At 35.5% G+C, this 19,325-nt stretch overlaps 1 long non-coding RNA gene and 4 pseudogenes across 3 annotated transcripts; 1 reads left to right on the top strand and 4 right to left on the bottom strand.

Moving 5' to 3' along the window:
• Positions 1 to 812: 812 nt before the first annotated feature.
• LOC148691011 (uncharacterized) lies at positions 813 to 2,918 on the top strand (annotated as a pseudogene).
• Positions 2,919 to 3,543: 625 nt separating this feature from the next.
• Positions 3,544 to 4,486, bottom strand: LOC137708510 (putative flavin-containing monooxygenase 1 pseudogene; annotated as a pseudogene).
• Positions 4,487 to 5,874: 1,388 nt separating this feature from the next.
• Positions 5,875 to 6,396, bottom strand: LOC148691010 (putative flavin-containing monooxygenase 1 pseudogene; annotated as a pseudogene).
• Positions 6,397 to 10,753: 4,357 nt separating this feature from the next.
• LOC148691009 (uncharacterized) lies at positions 10,754 to 12,153 on the bottom strand. Of its 2 annotated transcripts, none has more exons than XR_015956756.1 (2): positions 11,573 to 12,153; positions 10,754 to 11,151 (listed from the first exon to the last, which is right to left on the bottom strand). It is a non-coding gene; the product is annotated as an uncharacterized LOC148691009 (long non-coding RNA). The 2 variants fall into 2 exon arrangements; XR_015956755.1 differs by having other exon boundaries at positions 10,754 to 11,014.
• A 1,344-nt stretch (positions 12,154 to 13,497) lies between these two features.
• On the bottom strand, positions 13,498 to 17,684 carry LOC137708605 (DNA cross-link repair protein SNM1-like; annotated as a pseudogene). Its single transcript, XR_015956754.1, has 9 exons — positions 17,403 to 17,684; positions 16,901 to 17,299; positions 16,688 to 16,742; positions 16,259 to 16,485; positions 16,052 to 16,162; positions 15,810 to 15,919; positions 14,181 to 14,392; positions 13,862 to 13,960; positions 13,498 to 13,747 (listed from the first exon to the last, which is right to left on the bottom strand). The product of XR_015956754.1 is annotated as a DNA cross-link repair protein SNM1-like (transcript).
• Between the last annotated feature and the right edge of the window lie 1,641 nt (positions 17,685 to 19,325).

The following is a 19,325-nucleotide window of genomic DNA, read 5'->3' as shown; positions in this document are numbered from 1 at the left end:
TGCTGATATCCTTACCAAGGGTTTGTCCACTCCTTTGTTTCAAACACTATTCCAATCTCAGGTTGAGCAATCCTCATCCTGCGATTGAGAGGGGATGATAACAGTGTATCAAGCTTAACAGTTTGTGATCTTGTGATTGTAATTGTGACAAGTGTAAGCATCTTGTAATCTTTGTAATAGCTTAAGGAGTAAGCAACCTTGTTAGGTATATATACCTTTGATAACTGCCAATGTAATTAGTTAAGAAAAACTGTTAATGAAAAACTCTCTCTCTCTCTCTCTCTCTCTCTCTCTCTCTCTCTCACTTCGAACACTCTTTCTTCTTCTGCAAGGATACAATTCTCCACCATTGCTGTTACATTTCCAGCCTAGTGAAACAACTCACCTCTTCAAGAACCAAAGAGCCCATAATCTCTATCTCTCTCTTTCTTCGAACACTCTTTCTTCTTCTGCAAGGATACAATTCTCCACCATTGCTGTTACATTTCCAGCCTAGTGAAACAACTCACCTCTTCAAGAACCAAAGAGCCCATGAATCCCAACCAGAACATCGCACTGGACTATGATGGTATCTCAAGCCAAAACACTGCCAACAACAAAAAAAACAAGTGAGGCGGAGACTCCACACCAGCAGGCCCTACCAAGAGAGGCTTTAGAACATGGTTGAGGCTAGGAGAGAGATTGTTACTGCTCTCAAGTTTCATATAGCAGCTATGAAACAAACCAGTGAACAACAGCAATAACAAGACCAACAACCTAAGGAGCAACAAGCACTTGAGCCACAATCCCGACCTCGCTTCGAACAAGAAGCGATGATCAAATCGAGGAGAAACCCTCGAATTTACCCTTCAAGCACGTCTCCCTCGTTATCTTCTTCCCCCACTCTCTCTGCTGCCACTACGGACCCTGAAATTTTCTCAGCTGCAGGAGCCTCTTCCTCTTTCCATATTGAAGCGGAGGATGCTCCTGCGGTGGCTGATGCTGTTGACTCTGCCGGGTTATCACAATCAGTGGCGGAGATGGCATGCATGCAGCAATGGACGACGAGGAGATGGCAGAGATAAGATGGATTGGGGAGCAGCACCAGATGGAGTGGAACGACACCATGAACTTGGTCACGTCAGCATGGTGGTTTAAGTTTTTGAAGGTCGTGGAACTCGGTAGGGGCCCACAAGTGAAGGATGAGGACGATGACGATGGTTACCACCATCCGTTTGATGAAGTCGCATTATAATTAGATGAGAGAAATAAACTTAGAATTTAAGTAAAAATCAGAATTTATAAATTGACATACACCAATTCCCTTTTGGATTCAAAAACATAGAAATTTAGAATTTCCGCATGGAAAAAAACTTGGGATTTGGGACCTCCAATTCCCAAGTTTAAATTTCATGTAAATATGCGTCATTTTCCAATTTATATGATTTAGAGTTTAAAAATAACAAATTCCGTATTCTAGTCCATTGTTTTTTTAGATTTACCAAACAAGAAAATTCACAAATTCTAGAAAATAAAATCTCGTTATTTCAATTTCTGTCATTTTAAAATTCCTTAGTAATCTTAAATTTCTTCATCTAAACATAATATCATGGAATTTCCAGCCTGGTTGAATGCAAATGAGAGCTGTTTTCTGAATGATCATTTGAATGATTGCTACTCAGACGACTATTTTCAAGATCCTGCCTTGCCTTGGTAAGAACCCACATTTTTTGCAGACTCGGAAAGCTGTTTTTATCTTTTCATCTCCAATTCTTTTATTTTTTATTTTCTTCTGAATTGAAAACATTGTGAGTGAGTGATTGTATGATTAGAATCTGTTCCGTTTTGGATTTTTCTGAAATTAGTAAATTGGATTTTTTTTTTTTTGTTTTTGGGATCGAAGCTGCTGTCATTTGTAGAGCTAGCCATTAAAATACGTGGGAGCCGAAGAGAAAGTGCTGTTGCCACAGGTTTTGTTGTCTCTCATCAGCTTCGCTTTTTTCATTTTTCTAGTCGGCTTGATCAATTGAGAGGTTTTTTTCCCTTCTGACCAAAAGCTTTGCTGACAGCTGTGTGAGTTTAATTATGAAAGTACGAGGATGTTAAGGCCTTCAATTTGAGCGAGAAATTGTCGAAAATTTTCAAGTTATTTAGTACAATTGTCAAAAAGTATTAAATGAGAGGAGTTAGACTCAAATTTTGTAACTAATCATCTTGGAAATTATTTATATTTTAAGGGTACAAAATTATCAAACTTGTGAACCTTAGCCCAATGGAATTTTTATTTAAGTCTACATGCCCATGTCAGCTAGTCATAGGCTTTTTCTGGCTAAATTAGTTTGACAGGTAATGCTAGAGAAACTAAAGTTTTAGAAAATATTTATTATCACCATCATAACTATGATGTATGTTCATCATACATCATACACCTCATTAGCTAACGTGTCTTTCCAACTAACTATGATTAACTTTAATATTAAATGTTCATTTTCCAATTTGAAAAAAAAAAAACTATGGCCAAGTGAAATGACACGTGTCAGATGATGAGGTGTATGATGAGCATACACCATAGTTTATGGTGGTGAGTAAAAATGCATCCAATTTTAAACTAAACTTTGTAAACCATTTGATGTGGTTGTTGATGATTTAATTTATTACTTAAGTGTTGATTAACGTGTGCTTATTTTCTATTAGCAACACATTAGTTTGCAAATTTACTTTAAAATTTTATTGTATCTAGCATTACCTCGTTTGACTAAATTAGAGAAATTATTTTCACTTCTTTAAATAATTGGTTGTTACTTTTACTTAGTGAAATCCATATTAATGCATGGCCGTACAATTAAAAATCGCAATTTGATAAGTTTAACTAATGTTCATTTTCTTACAGCATGGACATTGGAGAAATTGAAGGTGCTGATGGGGAGTGGTTAGCCTGAGCATGACAAGGATTGATGTGTTTTTGTTAATCAAATGTTTGGCTTTTTTTTGTTTATTAATTCTTTAAATACTTTTTTTTTCTTTTTAGTTTCCTTTTCATCTTTGAGTATTAAGGCTTGCAAAAAAATATATTAGGCAGGCCATAGAGTTAAATAATGGAGTAAGAGAGGAGTATGCCTTTATCTCTTTTATCGGCTTGATATATTGGAAACTTTTACAAATCTTTCCTCAATTAAATCTTCAGTTTTTGTAAGTTTTAGGGCTATTGCATCATATGATAAGATATTTAGAAGATTTGATTTCCATGGGCTGCTCTCTGTGAACCAATGATTTATGAGATTTTTTTTTTTGTTTTTTTTTGAACAATATTAGATTTGTATATAGCAATATAATAACAAAAACTTAATTTTATTATTTTATTGAACAAACAGCTAAACACAGCTTTATTATGAATAATATGATTATGAAAAAGAAATGCTTAAACCAGCATATGGGGCGCTTAAGAGCCTAAGTCCCCGAACATACGAATAGCTACGTTAATTACTTAATAAAATTTAAAAGGGAGCTGATATTGACGCTAAACAAACTTCGCCCACTTCGTAGTGCAAATTGCATGTTTCGGTTTTAATCTTCTTCTTGGTAGTCTCGGCTGTTATAGGGGCTAAAAGCTTCTGAAAGCCAGTTACTTTTCCGCCAAGACTTCCATCCCATCTCTTCACAAATTTCGTCGCTGTGGTTGATACTGAAAGTTGAAATGCAGTGCCTCTTGTAAAATCGGGTCGTCTTCTTCATCACTTCAATCTCTCTGCCTATCTGTTCAAGCATTTTTTGGATAGTGGGAAGCTTGAATTTGTTGTCAACCAATCTGCCTAGCCATTTGCACCTCAACTCTGCTGTCTGCAGGTTAGAAACACTCTCTAGGAATCCCACAAATGCCATGTTGGGAATCAATGGATGAATCGTACCCCTGAAATAGCATGTGCAATCATTATACAATTAGTTACGTATTTTATATGTGCACACTACCACTTGTGAGTAATCAGTTAAAAATATAAGGGTACCTACAACTTTGGTTTAATCTCAAAGCAGTATTTGTTCATACTGCTTGACAGATTTGACGACATAACAATACAATCTCAATTTAAAATAAAATGGAGCGTGTCATGTTAGCAGAAAAAATATATAACATGTCAAATATTTGACGAGTAATTAGGGTTCACCTATACAAGGGCATAGTGCCAGAGGAGTCAACCATGAGGCTGCGGAAAGGCTCAGGCAATATAGATTGGAGCTTTTGCTTTCCCTCATAGCCAGTTGCAAGAAGCACAACATCAGCCTGCAATTTGGTATTGTCTTCAAATTCAATTCCTCCGCTCCAAAACCACCACTTTGATGACCTTTTGAACAATATTTTGCCCTTGTCCGCCTCGGCGAAGAAATTTTCCGGTAAAATAGCCATCTGGCATGAAGCATAGTCCTCCAAAAATGGATGATCGGGCTTTAGTCCATACTTCACAAGGGGAAGCTTCCACTCTAAGTACGATTCTATGAACTTGGAAATCATCATCCTCTGGTTAAAAAGCAAGTGGCAATATAGTTAGTAAACGAATAACTAGCAATACATATATAATTAAGAGTAGTACTAGGGTGTTAAATTAGTGTGTTCAGAAACATGGAATTTACCATAGGCGATGAAAGAAGGCAAAACAAGGCTCGGAATAAGCTCTGGTTTGGCCTTTCGTGGAGGAATTGAGAAGACCTTGTCGAAAAAAACAGGAAAAATGGAAGCCCCCAAATCCAGTAAGATGGAACTGTCCAATGTGGAGTCCTTATCACCATTGTGCATGCCTGCCCATCGGGTCCTTGAATTCACCACAATAAAAAAGAGAGCAAACCAAAATGTCATATTTCAATGATTTAGAGCATTATATTGAATAAGCTCGCTTGATTGTATGAAACTAAAATTATCAATTAGCTTTCATTTTGTAATATTTCTCTTTCAAATGTCGATAGATATCGCAAATTTGTATCACACATCCACATTAATATTGTTACAACGATTTTATTTTGTCTGAAGTGGTCATGGTGTACTATAAATTGATGCTTGTTATGGGTAAGGCTAATTAAATAGGTGCTTAAGCTACGATCGGTAAAACGGATAACGTGTGGTCAACTGAGTTTAGTACATAATCTATGTTGCTTATGTTACTTTTCACACTGACAGTTCCCACTAGGCTGACCATATCTGTCTCCTGAAGTGAAGAAATTATGGGGTCCGGCATCATTGTTAATTAGGTTTTGTAATGTTTTTGGAATTTAATAATATGATTATGATTTCGGATCAGATTTTTCTATTTTATATATACCTTGGTTTGCCTCTGCGCACTCAATTGCCACGTCAATAGCTGACTTCTTGTAGCCAATAACTGCAACCTTCTTGCCTTTGAGGAGCTCACGAGCTGCTCGTTGGTCAAGCTTAGAGTAATCCAGGGAGTGCAAGACTTTGCCTTGAAATACTTCTTGACCTTTGTTGCGCGGGAAACTCGGCATTCTTGGTATGTCTCCATATTTTCCAATGCAAACTACGAGGAACTCGAATGCATACCACTGCTAGGTCCAAAATAAAGTAGGAACAATTAGCTAGCAACTAACGAATATTACCAAGGCTTAATAACTAAAAGTTCACATGTTTATGTGTAACATTTACTATCATAAGGTGGATTATGTGCACAGAAAATTTTCAATGAATACTACATTAAACATGTGAGAGATGTAAATTGGCAATGATATGATCAATGAATTGGATATGATCATACAAGACTGATCTTCGATAATACTAATGCTTAACTACTTAATACATATATAGAAGTTCATATTGATAGCGGATATTATCATATTTAAGAGTCGTGCTTTGTTATCAGAGAATTAATCAAGGATTATGCGTGAACATTATGACTAAAACTTGAGTAAAATCAAATCTTCAAGAAAAACAACCTGAATGATGTTTGGATTGTTGGACATCTGAACAGCGACCTCCCAAATAGGATGGCCGCTCAAAAGGCTACCATACTCCCCGGAGATCGAATTCATGGGAAATTGGGTGGTGGTTTGATGGTCATCAATACCAGCAACATAACGTATTTCCACCACTTTGGACTCAAGCTTGACATATTTCAATAGGTCAAAGTGTGTGGCATAGCCATGCAAGTACTCCAAAACCTCTACATGAGAAGGGAAAGATGAATTGTCTCTCTCAGCCCAAGGGTAGTCAGAAAACTCGAAATTGCAACGAGGGGATTGGAGTTTGGTAGAATTGTAAGAACAATGTTTCCAAACACCCCCGATGGAATCAGTGGCCTCAAAGACCACCGGACTGTGACCTGAAAGCTGTTTAGCGGCGGCGATTCCGCTAATACCAGCCCCTATAATCCCAATTTTTGATACTGAGTGAAGGTGGTGGGTGTTGGCAGCAGCCATTTCGTAAATTTGGAATAGCTGGCTAAGTAGGACAACAATAGGATGGCTAGAGGAAAAAAGTATATACGAATACTTTGTAATCGATAATATGCATGTGTTATGGACTTGGGAAATGAGGCCTATTTATAGAGATTAAGGCTGACCTTTTCTTCAACTAACCTTTTATACTACTGTCGATATTGGTATTATATTATATTATAAAATGTTGTTGGTGTAAATTCATTACTCAGTCCATTTCAATATCTGTATATTATTTTATATCTGCATCTTCAAACCCCAGCGGTTAAAATTTCATCTCTAGCTTTGTCTTCAATTATGAACCAATGATTTTTGCTTTATTAAAAGACTACCCAGTAGTTGCAAATTTGAGTTAGATTGCTTGTTAAGATAGTGTAGCCGTTCTCTTGCATTTGAGTTCAAATTTTCTATTTATAAATAAAAATAATTTAAAATATCGCTTTTTCAAAAAAAAAAATAAATAAATAAATACTCAATACTTAAGAACGAATTTCTACTGTAATAATGCACAGCTAAAATAGTAATCTTGCAAAATTAAACTTTGAAACCAATATCTTCTTACTTTCCATTGCACTCGACTTATACCACATAATTTAATAATTATAAGCCCGGTTTCATTTCTCAATTTTTTTGTGTAAGCTGGAATAGTAATTATGCTATAAGAAACTTAGATGGCGTTTGTTAAGAGGATTGACTTGGATATGATAATTCATTATCTTAAACATATTTTGAAGGAAAAATTGATAACAATGCCAATATTTTGTCTAAGTTGAAGATACTCAAGAAGAAAAAGTTATTCTTTAATATAATTCTACTATTCTTGTGGGAAATAGTAGGAATAATTTTTTTACCTTCAACTTAGACATATGGAAGTTGTTTCTTGTTTCGAAAATTTCTTTAATATAGTGAGTAATCATATCCAAGCTAATTCTCTCTAACAACCACTACCTTAGCTCAAAAGGAAATGAAAATTTGATAAGTTATTTTGTTGTATCGTTCATTTATGTTATGAGCAATATTAGGGAAAATGACACATAACCATGAAATGAAGAATTAGAACACATACTATTGAGTATATAAATACTACTCATAACCACTTGAGTTACAAGTCATTATTTGTCATTTCTTTTTCTTTTTTGAGGAAAAAAAAAATCAATTCACTAATGGAGAAACGTAATTTTATATGGGATTAGTTAAGCATAACAGTGGTTTGACTTCCTTGTGTTCCCATGGATACAAGTTGACGATGCATGTGTGGGTGTTTGTGATGAAATGACAATCAATTTAGGTCAATGCACGTATAGTTATTAAATTGAGATCTGATCAGTCCACCAAATTAAATGAAATTATTTGAACTCTCCGTGTATCAATGATTTTATGCTACAAGTGAATGCACTTATTGGCTAATAACAAATTAAGAGTTCATATTGAACGATTAGTTTTTTTATTAGTACTTAGTATAAGGCCGCGTTTACAAATCATCAGGAGTCTTAGTAGCTAGTATGAATAATTTTGCCGCGGCTTAGACCACATGCCAATAGTTGAGTATGCCATACGGGTAGAGCGTTGCCTTGGCCCCACAGATCAACACTCCACTGTTGTTAGGTAAAGTATATTTAAGAATGGAATGGATCTTAGACTAATCAACGGTTAACAGACTCATGCATATGTAGAAGGTTATTAGGAACACTGAACACTCGCTTTAAGTGCATTTGTTCTTTTAAGCTTCGACAAGCTCTCACTTCTGCTCAATTTTTTTTTAGCTTTATACTTATTAAGGCTGTAGAATTACTATTTAGAGCTTAGGTTTTAGAGATTAATCCTTCAAATTTTAAATTTCATGTCAAATTTTGGTGTACTTAATTAGAAGTAGAAATTTAAGCTCTAAGAGTAAACTTTTATACCTTAACTAAATCATTAACTATTTTTTAAGGAACTAGGACTCGAGAAATACAATAAAGCTGAATTCACAAAACCAAGCTACTAGCCAACCCTTGGCATAATTCAAAGGAGCCGACTTGTCCTCATACCAAATCTGATTACGGAAAAACCAAATGCTCCGTACAAAAGTACAAACCACAATAACCCAAAGTCTCTTAGTAGAACTTGAAAAGGCTAGAAGAAAATTTTTGGAAAAAAATTGTAACACCGAAAGACAGACATGATAAGCAATTTCATTAGAGAGACCGGGAGAAGCAATTTCCTCATGTACCACATCGAGAACACACAAAGAACTATTCACAACAAAATTTACATCACTAAATAATCAACTATGTTAACAAATAAAATTGAGGTTATATGATAGTTTTATCTTATAAATACAAAAATGGGCTCAACCAAATTGGTTAAAGTAATGTTATATTGTTTGTAAAAAAAATAAAAACTCTTATATTAAATAAAAATTAAAAATTAAAAAATCACCTAATTACATGCCATAGATTATCAATCAAACAACATATAGATTTATGTCGAACATAAAACTCATCACATACCTTTTTCTTGTTCGTAAACTCAAGTCTAAACAAAAATGGCCCCTAGCTCTCATAAACCGTGGCATGGAATTTTTTTCGCAAAATATAGAGTACTTTTCACTTCTTAAAGAGAGATCAGTGACAGTCCATCTTTTCGGAAGCTGAAAAAATTCATATAGACATTTCAGCTTCCCCGGCAAATGATTCACTAGTGTCAAAAATCGAACTCAGGACCTGCCGTGTGAAATAAAGGTCTGGAATTCGTCTCTAACTAAGCTCTATAAGGCATTATTTGGAATTACTTAACAAATCAATTGTCGTGTTCGGTGTTTCTCGTAGCTAAAAATCAACCAATCGCGTAAGAAAATTGGCGATCTACTACTTCTAGGCTTCTAGTACTCTGTCTTAAATTTTATATGTTTTTTCTCACTTTCCCATTTATTAAATTTCTAATATGAATTCATTTAACCTGGATTCTCAACAACCATATATATGGTTCTGTCTAGTACAATGCGACTGTGCGGTCAAGATTCAAGAACTTGACATTTTTTTTTTCTTGAGATAAAATATAACCCACTAGTAAACAGGTATTTGACTTGAGAATATACGTAGAATTTGCATAAAAATATACGTAAAATTTGATAATTCTCACATAACATATTCTGGTTTGATGGCCCTTTGGGTTACCTGACTGAGTTGATCATGCAAATATTGTAATTAATTAATACTAAAGTCAGAGAAGCTTAAAATAAAAAAAATTAAAAAACTACGTCAAAGAAACTAACGTGTTTTTATTTGTAATTTTGACCTTAAACCACTTGCTAATTAAACTTCCAGGATCCCTTCCTCGGTTTAACTTTCAAAACAAGGGACCTTTGGTCTTTGTTAACAATTTCCAGATATTCAAGTCCAAGAATGTGCATGAAACACGACGAGTAGGATCACCAGAGGATGCCTTGGGTCAGCTACTACAATGTTCAAAAGGTATTATTTATCAGTTTGTTCCTTTTTTCCAAGAAAATGAAGAAGCGAGAAATTGTTTTTTATTGGACAAACAATAGTGGGTCAAATAAATGTTAGAGAGAGGGGGGCCGGTAGGGATCAAACATGCATGAGAGTGTGTAGACATTATTGTTGTCCGGCACTGCGGTAAAGTGTCATATGCAAAAGAGAAAAGTTGTTTATCAATGTCATCATCTTTGCATGAAGGAACTTGTAGCTTAATTGGTTAAACGTAATCTCTTTTACACTTCGAGATTTTGAGTCGAATCCTCATTTTCCCAATGTCGGTTATATATTAAAAATTGGATCTTTGCTTCATGGTTTTAGCCTTAGTATAATGATTTTAGTGAAGAAAAAAAGGGATTCATTGTGTAGGCTCTAGTTGGGGATCAATGATAAGTTTTGCGGGTTTAATTGCGAACTAATCAACAAAAATTGATGTATTACTACTTAGCACCCCTACCAAAACAGGTCAACGGCTTATAACTAAGGGATTTTTTTGCTAAAAAATGTCCAACCCTAGAACCAATCGGTAAAGGAGGGAGTGACTTACCTCTTTATAAGCTCTTGCAAGGTTTTGTTGTTTTTTAGCGTGAGACAATTCTTAGAATCTTTACGGCTATTAAAATCCCCTTATTTCTTTTGTGTCTTTCTTTTTAACAATTATGATAACTTTTTAACGTATGAATGCCTTGAGTTTGGTCAGTGTGGCTTTATTATTATCGATTTCATCACCGTACTTGATTCCGTTCACAAATCTAGTCCAAATTGACAACTTTCGTCTACCAATATGGGAGGCATTAATGCATGATTTGTTTCCTATTGGTGCGCATGCACTCTAATATAAGATCAAGCTTGGACCGGTCTAGGGTTAAATTATAGCCCAACAGATCTGTGAGCCGTACGTGAGCCTTTTTTGTAAATTGAACTCTCAACCAACGTTATGATCACGGACATCGGTTGATTGAATTACACACCTGCATTACAATGATCAATTATTAAGCTTGAGTTGAGAAACCTTATGAATCACATCATCACTAGGCAGCTTGACGTCGTCAAGTTTCCGGCTCAGCATCGTCACAATGGTCCGATAGACATCTCTCAGCGCAGCTTGGCACATATCGAACCTTCCAAAGTGATTCACCATATTCTTCAAAGAATTAGCATCTCAACTATATACTAGATGCTAAATACACCATATACCCCATGTATTTCTTTTGAAATATATAGCTACCAGCTAGAGAGCATGATAGATTCATCTCAACTACAATTACAAAACACTTTTTTTTTTTTTTAAATTTATTGAGGAAAAACTAAGCTAATTTATGGAAGTAAAAGTTATATTCTGACAGGTGTAGTGAAATTTAGTATTTGCTTTAATTATTAGAGATTTAAAGTTCAAGTCTCGTGAATATGTTAAATGAAGAAAATTCAAATCCAAAAATGTTTTCCCATATCAAAAAATAAGTTAAACCAAAAAACATAAGATCAACAAAAAAAACACAAATATAAGAATGTTTTAATGATTATAACTTGTCACCATACATAATCAACAAAACCATGAAAGATTAGATGTTGAAATTAAGTTGTCAAAGTCATATATTATATACACACACATGGAAAACCAATGCAAATAAGTCATTGAAAAAGTGACTAATTAATCCATTAATTAAATAAAAACCTACCTTAAGATCGTCATTAGGCCGAAAACAAGCGAAATCAACGAGGTAGATGGATCGAGGGCGTGACATGAAGTAAACAGACAAAGTGAACACAAAAACACCAAAGAATCCTAGCACAGTTGCTAGGTCATAACGTGCATCATCCCAAAGCTTCTTCCACAGCTCCTCCCTACTCAAACTTCCCACCTCAGCACTAAAAACCAGCACAAGCACAGGGATGGTGGCCAATTATATGGCATGGTTGATGAGGTGGTGGTACCCCAACTTCACATACTTTAGGTTTACGGACTGTAAAAGGTCCAGCAGCCGCCTGCGCACTCTCATGGAGAACGTGAGGGAACCAGCATTGGGGCCGGACGAGTCAACCCCACGGTTGACAATCTCGGTGGACAGGAGATCTTGCTCACTGGCCATGGTAGGTGGGATTGGCATGGACTGGATTGGATTGGATTGTGAGAGAGATTAAAGGAGTGTTAATATATATGAGCATCAAAAGCGGTGGGTGGAAATTAGTTAATGCAAACACCAACTAGAACCAACTCGAACAACCATTAGTTGAGAGCTTTTAAGAGCTTTGAATTCCCTTTTTTTATTTTATTTTTTTACAATAATGGAATGGAATTTTTGGGGTGTGCAATTCCAAGTCTTCTTCTTCTTCTTGGTTTTCTCTATTTTGTAAAAATTTTGATTAACATTTTTTTGGAAAATTAATTGGTTCTGGTTATGGATAATGCGAGTGATAGTGTCACACACTTTGTTGTGTTTCTTGTGAATATTAATGAGTCAAAAGAAAAGGAAACTTAAAGAAGGTTGTTGAGGGAAGGGGGCATTTGCCCTTCAAGGCCATTAGCTGGCTTCCCCAAAGGAAAAGTTTTTAAGTGTACCGGTAACCAGGTCATGTTCTCGGCACACCGAAAAATCTTTCAAAAGAAGAGGTTTGTTATTTTGTTCATCTACCATGGTCATCACCATTTAATTATATTTTTCTGTGGTACAAGAAGTTAGTGGAATGCTTAATTAGTCAAGTCCTCTTTACAACTGTTAATATCGGTGGGAAAAATCACAGAAAACGACCCTTCATGTATCACTTGTTAATGTGGAGTGTAATATTAATAATAGTCAGATGCAATAACAGTTTAGTCTGGAGAATTGCATGTGAAGGTGTAGTTTTAAGAGGCTTAATCGTGAAGAATTCAATTACCAGACTCGACAAAAAAAGAGGAACATGGAGAAGTTTGCTGAAGATGCTCATTCGGTGACAACTCACTTGTTCTTCCTTCAAATGGGGCAACGATATTATTGTGTTGATCAAAATTCTTTGGTGCTGCGTCTCAATCTCTATTTAAGATTGGTAGTCAATGAGGAAAGTCAGCTGGTCATTTCATACATTAGCAAAGTTCTACCTTAAAATCACTTTGACTGATATCATCACGTTATTATTTGGTGTTATTAAGTTACGTGTTGTAATATAAATTGACAGAGAATTTATATTTATGAGAAGTATTCGAATGTAATTGTCACTACTATGTGATATTAGTAATTTATTCATGTTGCAACATTTGAATCTATTTACTAATACTATACCCCAAGTTCAAAACTTATTAAACCTGTTATCCATCCATGTTATAACATTTAGATTAATAACTTGACGTGGGAGGTGTGATTTCACGTCAAACAATTTCTCATATTTTACGTAGTATTAATAAATAAAACAAATTATAATACAAGTTGACTGTAACACCTCAACTATGTAGTTGTGCGACAATCACAACGAAGGCTCCGAATTATGACTTGTCTTGAATACTAGAACTAACACCAACTATTGGAAGTTTCCCTGCTGTCAACCGTTCTTTATTACGCATGGGACCTTTGCACAACCAGAAGTTCCATTATTAAAACCCTAATACAAATCACATCACCCATATTATTGAGGGTAAAATTACAAAATTTGTAAAGTTAGTGGGAAACAAAATAAATAAAAATTTAAGATGACAACGGAGAAACCATGGCATTGGCAGAATCTGGTCCGTGATTATTCACACTAGGTATTATTTCCACTGGAGAAACAAGCTTCACAAACGTGTTTCAAAAAAAAAAAAAAAAATTTAAAACAAGCTTCACAAACTCTTTGAGTTCTGTAAAGCTGGAATGCTCGCTGTATGGCACCTCATACCTGCAGTGCAAGAGGAGAAAGCGGAAGTGCGAGAATCACTACTCTATAAAGTTTGATATAGTCAAAAGTTTCATCTAAGGCAATGTAGTATTGTAGCAGAGAAGGAAATGTCAGCTTATAATGGTACCCTGCTGTGATCTTCTTCCCGAGGACTTCTTCTTTCCTTTACCAAAAGTCCAAGCAGTTGGAGAGAAAGCAACGATAAGGCTGAATCGACTCTGAGAGTTAAAGAACAAAAGAACTAGTTTAGCACTTCGAAACTTCAGACTTGCCCTTGGCCTAATATGAAGTGGAATTCGAGTTCATGGAAAGGGTAGCTTAATCGAGAAATGTAAGTTCATGATATGATGCCAAGTACATTTATTCTTCGAAAACACATTTCTCTGGATATGGCTACATACCAAAGTAACATAATAAGGAAAAGGGTAAATCCCTCACGGAATATTGATTGGAAATATGCTTCAGTCGCTTGAAGCTTGCAAGTGTCCACATAGGGACCACATGGATATGGCTTTCCTGTTCGTTTAATGTAAACCACTGCATATCTTCTTCAGGAAAATCCAAGCATTTTAAAGTATGCAGCTTTCCTGCATTAACAAAAATCTTTTTCCGGAGCACACGAGCAACCTCCAAAAAAAGTCGCTCCTTTCCTGTTGCAAAATGGAGATTAAACACATGGATGGGGAGAGATAAATAAATGAGCTGGGGGTTAAAGAGATAACAGAAAGGAAATACAAGGACCACTTTATGGAGTAATCTAATGATATATCATTAGAGCAACACATTGGAATGGATACGTAAAAGAAAAAGGAAGGGTGATTGATGAGTCTATATTATACCATATATTTTATCTTATTCTTAGTTATAGTTTATTGGTTATTTTGGTAGAATTTTCATACTTTATTATATATTTTCAATGTAGGACATTTGACTCCCTCTGGAGCAAAAAGTGATCAAACGGATGAATTTTGGAGTGATTCCAATTGGAGGATGTTCGTCACCCTTTCAAGATGATGTTGTTAAAGTTTCGGATTTTTCTACCAAGCTTTTGACCGTGGCGATGAAATAAATTAAGACCCATCGCACAGTTTTCCCAGATTTACATTTTTGGACGTTTTGGGTATTTTGAAAGTCAAGATGTCATATTTTGAGAAAGATTCCTTCTGAGGATTTGTTAGGGATGTCTCAAGCTCTAAAAAGAGACTTTTGGGACCAAATCAGAGTTGATTTGGTCAGTCAAAAGTCTGATTTTTTGAGAAGTCTGAATTTCAGTTCAAATAGGAAACCTTTTATTTTCTAGTTATCTTATTTTATTATGTTTCCCAGTTTTTAGAATACCTTTTCTAGGTAGGATCTTATTTTGTAGTAGTATAAATAAGGCTATTTAGCCTTTAGAGAAAGGGAGAGGCATCAATTTGGAGAACTTAGTCAGACTTTGACGATTTGTATTTCAAGGTGTTTTCTATCATTTTTCTATTTCAATAAAATTCCTTTTGTTTTATAGTTGTTCGTAACTAATTTCCATTTACTAGGGCGAAGCCATGAGCCTTAGCATGAATATGTAATTTTATTAGTTTGCTTATGAATGGATGCATGCTTGCTTTGAATTATTAATCACCGTGATTGAACTATCTAATTGTTTTAGTGATTCGCGACCATTAGGATTTTTAGACAAGTAATTTGATACAATTTATGTTGGAACATCACCCTGAAATTGAAGAAGGCGGAACCCTAGACATTTACAATTTGGTAAAATTGCATAGGATTGTTAAGGGGACGGTGGAATTCTAGGCTTTTACAATTTGGTTTTCAAAACGTTTTCCTTTGTTTTCTTTACTTTGCTAATTTCTTTAACCTTTTTAATTAAATTCGTTTTTATTGTTTTTAAATTCAAAATCAATCTTTTCCAATCTTTGTTTTCAAATAATTAATTAAGATTTGGTATTTACATAAATTATACTACGATAACCTTGTACTCTTGCAAGTGTTTTTAAATGTTTTTTTTTTTTTTTTGTGGATGGTAAAAATCCTATCATAGATAGAAATGAGATAAGCAGTGAACTCTACCAATAGTGTAGCTGCCGATCAGAAATAGAGTTTTAGGGTTGAAAGTTTCAGCTTGAATGGCATCAATGACGAACTGTATTACAGCCTCCTGCTTTGGAAAATCATATTGCAAAACATAATGAAATGAGAGTAAACGTCACTTCGCTTCTAAATTTGTATTATGCAGTGTATACTTTCCAACAACAAAGGAAAGACATGAACTTCATAACATATGCCGTATTCTATGTGTCAGGCTCACCTGTGGATTACAATAAGTGGTATCAAGGATGAGAGTATGGATAGAACATGTTTGCAAAAAAAAACATGCTTGCTACGCTGTCGCTATAGCGAAAGTCCCCTGTATGCAGAACAGCCTAGATACACATGGAACCGGGACCATTATCCAACAAACATAGAAAAGAAAACAAGAATACTAGGGAGTGAGGTTAGAAGGTCAGTTTGGACCACACCTTACTGTCGGGTGGTTCGAAAAGTATAATTATCGAACCAGGACAGTGGTTTGCATCCAAGCAGGTCACGTTAATACCAGCAATATTCATCTTTTGGTTGACGGGTACAACCTGTATGCTGTCCCATGGAATGCCAATCTTCATATTTACAAGCTTGGCTATGATGGAGGAGCAATAAATCTTTCCGTGACAGAAGGACTTTGTTAGACCTTGGTAATTCCGTGACAGAAGGACTTTGTTAGACCTTGGTAATCTGCAGTAACAAATGCAATCATATCAAACCAGATAACCTTGACCCACAAATGTCTGCAAATAACTAGCCCTATGTAGTAGCTGCCATCATTCCAAATGGGGTACATTTCCGGACTAACAAGCAAGATTAGATATAAGTTTTAAATGGAAAAAGAAAAAGCATTCTTACGATCCATATGAAGTGAGTTCGAAACCAATGCGAACAATCCGGTCTAAGATATTTGAAAGCGTCCTGCAAATGGGAACAAATGAACTTGTCAGCAATTATCTGCCTCAGGCTTATAAATGAAGAGGATGAAAACACCATAACTTCTGCTAAAGCTGAAGAACAATACATACTAAAAAGTGTAGTACACAGTGACATTCACAATCCCCTGCAAGGCCACTTACCACTTGAAATGGCGTTCCTGGTATGCAACACCACGAGGGAATATCCCTGAGTTTCCGATTTGTAGCATTATTGTTCGCCACACCACGTTTCTGACCAGAACCTGACACCCGTTTTTCTACCCTTCGCTGTTCTCTAGAGGTGGTGCAAACTTGCTTCCTAGCAATTCCAAATCCCGGGAAGTAATCTGTGATCAATTTGTTTGCAGCTGTTCTACTAACATCATTAACTGGTGCTTCCGAAGCATCATTGGGCATATCGACTCCATTGACTCTCCTTTTTCTTGGCTGTGCTTCAGTTGAACTACTACTAGTAGTAGTGGTACCCTCTTGAAGTTGAGCAAGGGCATGCACAATCTTCTTCCGCGGACCAAGTGCAGTAATGCCTATGCTAAACAAATCCTTCACATTGAATAAAAACCAACAAGAAAGAGAAATTCAATCAAAATCCAAAGCAAGTAACCAAAAGGGTGAGTTAATTGGCAAACATACCCATGTTCTATACCTCTTCTGTGAGCCATTGTAGAGTGTCCCAATCAATCTCTTCTCGAACAAAAACATCCCGTACTTCTGTAATCCCAGGCTGACATTCTGAAAGTCTGTCCAATATTATATAGAAAATCATTAAAATTCTTGCACAAAATAGAAGGAACTTTGGGATTTTGAAAATTTGATTTGGATAATTAATGAACAAACCGATGTTTAGGACATTTAATTTATAGTATTTAAATTTCTTCCAATTTCCTGTTTTTGGGAGAAACTGTTGGTACTAGTCTCAGGCTCTCAGCTTGATATGGTGTAAATTTTAAAGAACCCATCATTTGATGTTCTTACACCCTATATTTCAGCCGTGTACGGACTTGATTGGATTGGTCACGGGGTACTCTCATATTCCATTGGACCGGCATTACTCATTCTTTTAGTAGTTGCATCAATAAGTTCGATTTTGCCCCACCTTGACCCTTAGTTTCTTTGTTCTCTTATTGTTCCAGGAGTTCCCGCTGCCTTTATAGTTTTCTACGTGTACGAGAAGGAGGAGCAAAAAATTGATGACATGGTCCTAGAAGCTCTCTCTCGTGGATGCAAATTGAAATCTGATGTTGTCAAAAAGTTCTGTACATCCAAGAAGATTGAGTGACTGACTGCTGATAACCTGACACTGCTTGCCTGAGAATCGATATAGAATTGCGGTGTTTGATACGATTGTTGTGCCCTGTATTCACTTTTCTTTCTTCAACCCCGAATGTCCCTAAAAATATAAGAAACGAAGAAAGATCCCATTTGATTTATTTTTTGTAACTACATTGTATGATTTTGTGTATTGCTCTAGTTTCTCGCTATTTTTGACACGTCTTGTAATTTTTAAACTTTTAACTTTACCCGACGTTATATTTAGTTTCTCGTTCATTGTTATCTTATTGATTATATAATATCACTTTCTGAACTTAAATGTTAGGGTTAATAGAGCACGAGCCCACGGAGGTTGATTTTGGCCATTATGTTTGTGGAACCCATAAGTCAGGATCAGCTTTCAAGCGTAAACGACTGATTCTAACACTCATTTTATTTTTGTGTTATAAGAACACGGTCATCCATGATTATAAATAATTTATAGTCAAAATTATAATGACGTGGCTAATTGTTTAGCCTAGAGGTTGCCATCACGGAGTCAAGTCAACCGTGAGATTATTTATTTGGTTGCATGTTACATCTCTAAACATAATTTCATATTAGAGTTTAGTTAATAAACAATTAAAGTGTCAATTTTTTGGTAACCCAAAGCCGAAGGTGTCATTTAATTCATTGAAAATGATTGACATCAGAAACGACAGCTATTGAGTTTTCAATAAAATGTCCGCATTGTTTTTTTTTTTCAATTGTGGTACCATTTGGCAATTTCGATGCCTTGTGCTTAAGTTCTTATATACAATTTTGTGGTATCCCCTACCAAGTTCCTAATATCAAAATTTAGGTAAGGGATTCAAACTCAAGTGCGAAGAGACGGATATATTATCCAAATGCCTAGTGTCGAAAGCAGGTCATTTAGGTAAGAGATTCGAACTCAGGTGTAAATAGACGGACTTATTGTCTTGATTGACTGACTTAACTTATATTTGCACATCAAAAAAGTTAATACTAACACGGTAATAATGAGAGACTAGCTTTGTATAAAGACACAAGACTTGATAATCATACATCGTCTTAGTTGGCTTGATCTCGTTGTCAACACGTGTCACTGGTATCGTCACAATTAAGAGGGCCATTGTACCGTTGGACTACTTGCTTTGGTTAATTGATTGAGACTACGACATTATTAAAGCCTAGTGCAAATTAAAATGAGTATCGATCCATCTGGTGTCCCCATGAATAATGAACAACATTTGGATTTAAGAAAAAAAATTTGGTGCATCTTGTTACAAGAGAATTT

This window comes from Pyrus communis, chromosome 15 (assembly GCF_041283825.1).
Source record: "Pyrus communis isolate YQ-2024b chromosome 15, ASM4128382v1, whole genome shotgun sequence".
Lineage (NCBI taxonomy): Eukaryota > Viridiplantae > Streptophyta > Magnoliopsida > Rosales > Rosaceae > Pyrus > Pyrus communis.
The sequence above is the reverse complement of the archived record's forward strand: the minus strand, read 5'-3'. Positions and strand labels throughout refer to the sequence as shown.